Source organism: Pinus tabuliformis, chromosome 9 (genome assembly GCF_031772625.1).
Source record: "Pinus tabuliformis cultivar Carrire ecotype Pingquan chromosome 9, CPIR1, whole genome shotgun sequence".
Classification (NCBI taxonomy): Eukaryota; Viridiplantae; Streptophyta; class Pinopsida; order Pinales; family Pinaceae; genus Pinus; species Pinus tabuliformis.
In genome coordinates this window covers 1,794,498,841-1,794,509,072 of record NC_142307.1, presented here as the reverse complement: position 1 = coordinate 1,794,509,072, position 10,232 = coordinate 1,794,498,841, and positions in this window count along the sequence as shown.

Here is a 10,232-nt window from a genome sequence, read left to right as displayed (position 1 = left end):
TTTCAAGGTGATTCCCCCACGTTTTGATCTATCAATCACAGCCGAATAATTTTGAATTCCTTTTATTCCAATTTGAAAAATTATTTTTATTTTATTTCACGATACAAAAATCTACCCGACTTTAGTGGTCTTCCGCTTACCATCCGAATAACTCTCTGGAAACTAAATAAAAAAGGATGGTCCCTGTGAAGCCCCTTACTATTTTTTCAACCTTAAAATTACTCTGCCGAAGAAGTCGTGTAGCCAACTCGAATACGGTTCAAAGATACTATTTTCTATCCGATGAACTTATTTCTAAACGTTAATTAAAGAGATTCATGTTCATTACACCTTTGCTCACTCTTGGATTCGGGTTGATCACTCATTTCATAATCTCCTTTAATCGGAAAAGTCGTGCCTACATACATATACAAATAAAGTTGGATATATGTACGTTAGCATAAAGTGTTGCAGTAGCACATTTCACTTTCAATAATCATAGCTTGGCCTTCTCGCAGTTTCTTTGATTCTTTAAAATTGTATATGTTCCTAAAAAAGTGGACTTTTTAATTGTAGTCGAAGCTGCTTAGTGTAATCGTTCGATTCATAGGGTTTTTAAAAGAAAGGGAAAGAAAATTGCAGAAAGGATATAATTAAAATAATTTTAATTATGGAAATGATTAATGGTTTATCAAAGATTTTTTAAATATTTTTATTAATAAAATAAAAAAAGTAATAATGGCAAAACATATTTTTCAATGTTATATATTAATTTAAAAAATCAATGAGAATACTTAATGAGAATGTTATGATGCTTTTCAATCTATATTTTAATTATCATAATTTTTTCTTCATAGACATGTTTGTAGTTGAATGATGAAGAATTTCTACAAATTGTATGAAAAGAATGTTGTGATATGGATTAAACTTATTATAGGTTATGATGGTTAAGGAATGTTCTCTAACACTTATTATAGGTTATGTTTGTTAGGAAATGTTAGGAATGTACTTTAATAATTTTGTTTTTAATGAGGTTGTACTTTGAAAACATTTTTTAAGATGGTTGAGACATTAAACATTATTGAGAATTTTAATGTTAATATCTCGGATTATGAGAGGGTTTGTGTTAAGATTCTGGAGTCTTAAGCTTAGCGACAATATTTTCATATAGTTGAATTACAACAACCCTCAACCTTAGAGGAATTATCACTTTTAGAGTCTTTGCCATAGTTATCTAGAGCAAGTGTGTAGATCTTTTCTAAAGTCAACAAAACAATAGAAGAGATTAGTTTTACTATTGCTACATTTTGGAAAATGATCCTAAGAGTGATAAGATGGTCAATAGTTGTGTGATGTCTCATTAACCAATGTGTAGAACTTTTCTAAAGTCAACAAAACAATAGAAGAGATTAGTTTTACTATTGCTACATTCCTAGGAAATGATCCTAAGATGGTCAATAGTTGTGTGATGTCTCATAAACCCAACTTGCCCTTTAGCTCTTTTACCATGACTTTCAAGTAGCTAATCTTTTATTTCTAAATGCTGCCAAACAATTTGGCTAAAATGTGGCTAATCATAATTGTCCTATAGTTAGCATAATTGTTTTTATCTCCACTTTTAAAAATAGACACAATAAAGCATTGCCTCAAAAACTTAGATAAACCGTATTTTAAGCAAAATGTAAATATTAAAAATAAAAATTATACTTTAAATAAAGCCTTGAATAATTTTATCATTAAACCACCTTAAAAAAAATCAAATTAAAAAGCTTAATATATTATTATCAAAATACATATAAATAATAAATTTATATTTTAATTTTTTTTATCTCATTTCTACTTTGAATAATTGATTTTTATTTATAATTTAATTATTTTTAATTATATATATATAAATAAAATATTTCACATTCGACCGAATTTACGGAAAAAAGAAAGAACAAAACATCATTTTGTTATGAAATACCCCGTAGCGACTCTATTTTCGTTTTTAGCCAGTGCTTTCATAGCTAACATAATTAGCTTTTTTTTAATAAGTTAAAGAAACATCATACAACCACCTTTAAAATGTATGTGAGCGTTTAACTTTATTATTTAAAGAATGAAATAATTATATATTAATATAAATAATAATATATTTTAATTATGAAGTCCAACTCGCCGTCTAATTGTCATTTTCTGTGTTATGAAGTAATATATAAGTTATCCTATTTAATGTTCTCAGTGAATTAAGTTAATAAAATATATATATATATTTTTTATACAACCGAGATATATAATAATATGTATAATAGCTTAAATATATAATATACTATTAAAAAAAATTAATTGTTATAATTGTTATAATGGCTTAAATATATAATATACTAAAATATCTTTTTTTAATTGTTATTAGATTAAATATATAATATACTAAGATATATTTTTTTAATTGTTTTTAAAATTGCTTATTTTTGTTTTAATATATATCTATAAAAATATAATTTATGTTTCATTATTTGTAGAAGTTTCCATGTTGAAAAAATAAAAATATATAGATAATTTAAATTTAATAATTTGATTTTTTTTTTTAAATTATTTTTCAGTTTAACCATTAATAATCTTAAATCAGTAAAATTTCAAATTCTCAATATAACATTAATTATCCAATTAATAAATATTTTTATGGCTATAAACATTTACTATTCATTTAATTTATATAAATGAATTATTATATAAGTTATAATATCACAGCAACTCAGAACTAAACGGAGGCAAATCCAAGTCCAAGTGAAATCTGCACGAATAATAAGTTATAATATCACAGCAACTCAGAACTAAACGGAGGCAAATCCAAGTCCAAGTGAAATCTGCACGAGCCAAGCTCAGTCTCACCATCAGGTAGCATAGGTCTTGAAACTGTTGATACACAAACTAAAGAGCACATTTTAATGATTGAGATGACAGAAAAAGTCAAGAGGAAAACCCTGGTAGTTCGTTAATGAATCTCTAGCTAGTACTACTCAGGTTGGTTTTTCCAATTAGATTTAATTTCTCAATGTACAGTTCGTTAATGAATCTCTAGCTAGTACTACTCAGGTTGGTTTTTCCAATTAGATTTAATTTCTCAATGTACGGGAGTCATACCAATCCGATAGGGATTATTTATAATATTTACAAATTTTTGTTATACATATTTATATAATTAATAAAAAAATTATAATTAAATATAGTTAATTATAATTAATTATACAAAATCAAAGTTAATCGTTTATTCAGTTACAACTCAAAATAATATATAATAGATAATTTTGACTTAAGATATTGCCATGTACGAAATTCTAGGAACCATTATAAAAATTACAGATAACCATAATTTAACATATTATCATAAATACAACAATCGTGATTTGTGGTCAAATTATGAATCAATAATATGAGACATTACCATTCGTACAGTTTGTGTACACAACGTCGAAAATGGAAATTGGAAAACATAAACGCTGTATTATATCGGAAATCCTATATATAAGTTTTTGGCATGAAATAGCTTCTTAACATTAATATCTTAAAGATACACTGAAAAAAGCACATTAATATCTTAAAGCGACACTGAAAAAAGCTTTACTTTCAGCGAAAAAGAATATCCATATCAACACGGATACAGTGATTAACTATCACAAGTGATCCACAGAAATATTTAAGTAGATCTTTGCAGGTACTCATCGTATCGACATTCAGAAGGTGTCCTCTGCAATTCCAAATCCTTGTGGAACGAGTTGATGAACTTTTCTGCAGCCTTGTTAACATCTTCCTCAGAATTATCCCCCGCTTCTTTCTTAACAGATGTTACTGCTGGAAGGGCCCGATGTATCACTGGGTTCACCGTCGACTTGGATTGTTTCTGGCGCTCCTGCTTTTCTGATCAAATCACTTTCGACACATCTTATAACACTGGAAACCTCAAAATTTTCTAGTACGAATTACTGGTGATAACAAACAATTACTTAGTCCAAAAGAAAGCCTTTCCCCCGCAGATTTAGAACAATGACAAAAAGAAAATGAGGAAGGAAAATGGACGCTTCAGCTTAATGAAAAAAGCGGCCCTCCTTAACCTTATATATTGAAGTATAGTGTCTCTCACTCTTTCTAAGAACCGTCCAGATATTTGACTCCTTGACCGAAAAGCCGCTGACGGCAGATCACTCTGGTCATAAATATTATTTTATTTTAAAGGTGATCCCCAAAGTTTTGATTTATAAACCACAGCCTACCAATTTGGACTTTTTTTTTGTTGGAATGTTAATTCCAACTGCAGGTTGCAGGGTGCAGGCGGACGTGGGCAGCCGATTCAGCAAGCACGAACGACGGCAGCCAGAAACCGTTCAGCATACCCGCCTGAAACCTCTCGGACCAGCTTTCCAGCGAAGGAATAATCTGGCAATTGAACCCGATGGATTATGGTGGTGCCGCGTGTCTTTGCACTGACGTAACGCAACGTAAGGTTCTCGGGAGGTAAAGCTCAGTAGTTGTGTGCCTTCCGATATTCACCTCCACCGTCCGATGGGGCTCTTCGTTCTCCGCCATCGATCTCCAAAGATGCAGTCAGCCCGCATCAAATCAATGTTTGCGTGGCGTGTGAGGATTCCCGTTGACCGCCGTAGAAGAGTTATGGATTTTAATGCTTGACGCAGTTTTTTGGTGAACCCCCTTTTAAATGGTTATGGGGCACATTATCATTTTGTCATATGTACGGTGGAGTCCCATTAATATGGGTATGGGAGTAAATTTTTTTTATATGTTGTTTATATATATACGTTGTCTAAAAAGTATACGTGTGGAGTCTCTTTTAGCTAGTGCGTATTATGGGAGATATGTAAGAGAGGGCATGTAAAAGTTTTTTTTGTGTGTGTGCTGTAGTAATTTTTTGAGTAGTGCCTGTGAGCAAGTTTTACGGGCATGGTGGTTGTGCACAATGTGAGTGCATTTTTTATATATGTAATGCCCATTAAAAACCACAGGTGAGTGTGGATTGTTTTAAGTGTTGGCCATTGTAAAAATGATGGAGGCAGCATAGTGCACAGCAGTGCGTAGTAAAGCAAAGAGGAGATGAATGCACAGCAGTGCTATCCGCAAAGATGAAAGGTGCAGCAGCGAAAGAGCAAGGAGAGCTGAGAATGAAGACCAGCATGTGAAGCAGGAGAAGATATTGCACAGCAGTGCATAGATCTTTTTATGTATTGCATTTGCATTGAAATGCAAATGAAAAGAGCGCTCAGTTATTTTTTGAGATTGTGAATGTAATGTAAAGATTACTGTATGTGTAAAATATTTTTACAGCAGTATGTGTAAAAATAGTTTTACACCAGCAAATGTAAAAATGGGTTTTACTGCAGTAAACCCAGCACAGTAATTTCTCAGGTGAAAACAGAGTTTTGATGGGTGAATGTAAGTTTTGGTAAATCCCTCTCAGCAAAGAGGATGAATGTTGTTTCAGGCTTTATATGTTAATCAATAGAAATATTTTTTTTTGGCTGTGTAATACTCTATTATGAGTATATTTGCTTTTAAGAGGTTCCCTATGCAAAGATCCTGGAACAGTGGAAACAGAGCATTCCTCTGTTGTGTTTATATGTTTGGTTTTGGTATTTCCCCATTGAAAAATTCCAACAGTGGTATCAAAGCTAGTCCAGGCTCTTTGATGGTGACAGAGCTGGTTCAGGCTCTTTAAAAGTGTCAAAGAAGCTGAAGGAAGGTGTTGTTGCAGCAGCAGTTCCAACAGTGTGAAGCCTCAGCGAAAGGGATTCAGGTATTTTTCAAGTTTTTGTGTTACTGTTAAAGGAACAGTCAGTGATTTAAAAGAAAACACAGTCAAGTATTTGAAGCCTAGATAAGAATGGCAAGGTCAAAGAAGAAAGCCTCTAGGGCTGTTAAAAATGTGTCTCCCTCCTCTATTAAAATAGAAGACAATTTATTTGAATACATTTTGTTTGAAACCCCAAAGTTTGATGGAAACTTTAATGTATGGGAAATAAAGATGAGGGCTTTCCTAATGTCTGAGGGGATTGAAGTCTGGGAGTCAGTGATTGATGACAGCCAGAAGGATAAAGAATCCATGGAGTATGATGCACAAGCAGCAAAGACTATCTTGGATGGTCTCCCTGATTCAGTGAAGAAGAATCTAGGGAAATATTCATCAGCAAAGGAGATATGGGATAGACTGCATGACCTTCATGCAAAGGGAGCACTGACCATGACAATGAGTCAAGAAGAAAGTTATGAACCCATCATAGAAGCTGAGAATGAGAAGCTTGACCTCATCAAGCTTCAAGTAAGAGAAAGGGATTAAGAGCTTGCCAAGCTCAAGAAGGAGCTTGATCAATGCAAGAGGAAACATCATGAAGAAGTCATGTCTATGACAAATCAGCTGAATGAAGCAAAGAAGCAGGAATGTGCCTTGACAAGTCAACTTGAACAAAGACACAAGAAAGTGAGTAAGCTTGTAGAAGAGATTGGACAGTACAAGGTAGAGGTCTCCTCCCTTAAGTCTGAACTACAAGAAGCCAGGAAGCAGGCACAAGGAGCTGAGAAGAAAATGAAGAGCAGTCAAGCAGAAATCTCCAAAATGAAGACTGATATTATCTCCTTCAAAGTAGTAGCAGCTGAAGCTACTCGTAGCAAGGAAGAAACTGAGGAACAGCTTGCAAAGAAGAACAATGTATGTGAACAGTTGGAAGAAGAGATTGTCCTCCTCAGGAAGAAGGTTGAAGGGATGAACAAGATCATGAAAATCTCTCAAGCCTTGGATGATATGCTCAGCTATCACAGATCCCCATTTGACAAATCAGGACTTGGGTATGTAGGTGAACCCTCAAACAAGGATGAGGATGCTTTAAGCAAAGGAGATGTGAAGAAGCCAGAAAGAGATGGTGATGCTCCTAGTTCTAGCAAAGGCAAGGAGAAAAATGAAGGCTGCAATAGAAGAGATCCTGCTCCAAATAGAAAACCAGCTCCAAGAAGAAATGTAGCTGATGGAAAAAAGGCAAGAGGCAATGGTGATCATCAAAGGATCTCAAGGCAGCAAGGCTTCAGAAGTACATCAAGAAAACCTCCATCTCCCAGGTACCAAAGTTCATTTTATGGTTATTGTTATGCTTGCTCAAACTTTGGTCATATGGCAAAAGACTGTAGAACATTTCATGGAGATAGATGTTGTGGTCCCCGACAATCTCCAAGAAACAATTTTAGAAGAAATCATGAAATGTCATTCATGAATAAAGTTGAATGCTTCAAGTGTCATAACATTGGGCATATGGCATGTGACTGTAACTTGACATGGGCTCTTACACAAGCTAGACCCATGCAAAAGAAGAAAGTTACACAAGTATGGAGGAGAAAAGAAATACAGTGTGAAAGCCCCTTAAGCAACGCAGCTGATCTAAGTTTGTTTTGAGAAGAGTCTGCCAAAAGAAGACAAGCATACATTAAAGGGGAGCTTGTAATTTTTTTGTTTGCTGAACTGTATTAACAGTCATTTGTTGACAAAGGATGTATTGCAGCGCAACAGTTGCAAATGAAATCTTTGTTAATCCCTCTAGAAGGAAATATGCAGCAGTGATGAAATCAACAATGTTTTTGCTTTGTGTTTATGCAATATGCACAGAAATGCATAAAGAAGAAAAGATGGCAGCGCTCAAATGTAAAGAGCAGCAGTATGCAAGGCAATGAAACCCTCACAGCAGTGGGAAGACAAAATACAAAACAGCAGTTTGGAAATTTCTGTCATAGAGCACATGCATTGAAATGCATAGCATTGGAATGTAGTTTCCCTTCTATGTAATGTGAGAGAATATACTCACAGTAGAATGAGTGTAATGCATAGCAAATGAAATGTTTTGTATTGGGAATGAAAATGCAAAGCAGTGAGAAGAAAATGAGAAGAAGGCAAAACGCAGCAGAGCGTAAATGCCCAGTGACTGAGAATGCAATGAAAATTTTCACACAGCAGTGAAAAATGTAATTTTTTTTTTTGTATGCAATGCAACATGCAAAGAAATGCATAAAGAAAAACATGGACAACAGATTTTTAATGCACATGGGTGAATGATAATGTGTTGCAGCAGAAAAATGAAAGGAATTGCACAGCAGTGCGTTGTGAAAATAAAATGAATGAAGCTGAAGATTGTGTGAAGCAAGGGTGCATGAGAAAAGGCAGCAGCCTGTGTTATTTTTTTGTGGAGAATGAAGTGCCAAGTGTATGTGCACACAGCAGTGCAAATTGCAGCAGCAACACAACAAGAAGTTATGAACAGCAGCATGATGGAAAGAAGGAGAAGCACACAGCAATGCAAATGTGAAAAATGCAGCAGCAATAAGTTTTGAACAGCAGCACATGCAAAAGAAATTTTCCTTACAGCAGTAAAGGTAAATGTAATGAATTTGTTGTTCATTGAGTTGAAATGCAATATATGCAACAGCAGTGAGTGTAAGAAATGTTTACACACAGCAGTGTAAATTTATAAATTGGGACAGTGTAATTGTTCCAGAAAAGACAGAGTATTTGTCTTTGAAAAGTGCAGCAACACAACAGCAAGTGTAGACACAGCAGTGTGGGGTAGAAGCAGCAAAGAAGATGGCACAACAGTGCAGCAGCATAAAAGAACAGTGCAATGATTGTTTGTTTTTTGAAACTGCATGTAAAGTAGTGTCTGTTTGGTAAATCCCTCTGTTAATGAGGAAGTTGCTTTTCAGCACAGTCATTTGGTGAAACCCTCTATTAAAGAGGAAGGTGCTTTTTCAGCACAGTTTCATGGTGAATCCCTCTATCAAGAGGATGATGCTTTTCAGCATAGTCACAGGTGAATCCCTCTGTCAAGAGGAAGGTGCTCTTCAGCACATTGTTATGGTGAATCCCTCTGTCATGAGGAAGGTGCTCTTAAGCACAGTTTCAGGTTAATCCCTCTATTAAGAGAAAGACAACTTTGTTTGTTTGTGAACTACATCAGAAGCAGTTGGTGAATCCCTCTATGTGAGGAAGATGTCTTTGTAACAGCAGTGTTAGTGAATCCCTCTACGAGAGGAAGTGTTTGGGTAAGATTGAATGCCCAGCAGTTGAAATTAAAGGGGAGTGTTGGAATGTTAATTCCAACTGCAGGTTGCAGGGTGCAGGCGGACGTGGGCAGCCGATTCAGCAAGCACGAACGACGGCAGCCAGAAACCGTTCAGCATACCCGCCTGAAACCTCTCGGACCAGCTTTCCGGCGAAGGAATAATCCGGCAATTGAACCCGATGGATTATGGTGGTGCCGCGTGTCTTTGCACTGACGTAACGCAACGTAAGGTTCTCGGGAGGTAAAGCTCAGTAGTTGTGTGCCTTCCGATATTCACCTCCACCGTCCGATGGGGCTCTTCGTTCTCCGCCGTCGATCTCCAAAGATGCAGTCAGCCCGCATCAAATCAATGTTTGTGTGGCGTGTGAGGATTCCCGTTGACCGCCGTAGAAGAGTTATGGATTTTAATGCTTGACGCAGTTTTTTTGGTGAACCCCCTTTTAAATGGTTATGGGGCACATTATCATTTTGTCATATGTACAGTGGAGCCCATTAATATGGGTATGGGAGTAAATTTTTTTTATATGTTGTTTATATATATACGTTGTCCAAAAAGTATACGTGTGGAGTCTCTTTTAGCTAGTGCGTATTATGGGAGATATGTAAGAGAGGGCATGTAAAAGTTTTTTTTGTGTGTGTGCTGTAGTAATTTTTTGAGTAGTGCCTGTGAGCAAGTTTTACGGGCATGGTGGTTGTGCACAATGTGAGTGCATTTTTTATATATGTAATGCCCATTAAAAACCACAGGTGAGTGTGGATTGTTTTAAGTGTTGGCCATTGTAAAAATGATGGAGGTAGCATAGTGCACAGCAGTGCGTAGTAAAGCAAAGAGGAGATGAATGCACAGCAGTGCTATCCGCAAAGGTGAAAGGTGCAGCAGCGAAAGAGCAAGGAGAGCTGAGAATGAAGACCAGCATGTGAAGCAGGAGAAGATATTGCACAGCAGTGCATAGATCTTTTTATGTATTGCATTTGCATTGAAATGCAAATGAAAAGAGCGCTCAGTTATTTTTTGAGATTGTGAATGTAATGTAAAGATTACTGTATGTGTAAAATATTTTTACAGCAGTATGTGTAAAAATAGTTTTACACCAGCAAATGTAAAAATGGGTTTTACTGCAGTAAACCCAGCACAGTAATTTCTCAGGTGAAAACAGAGTTTTG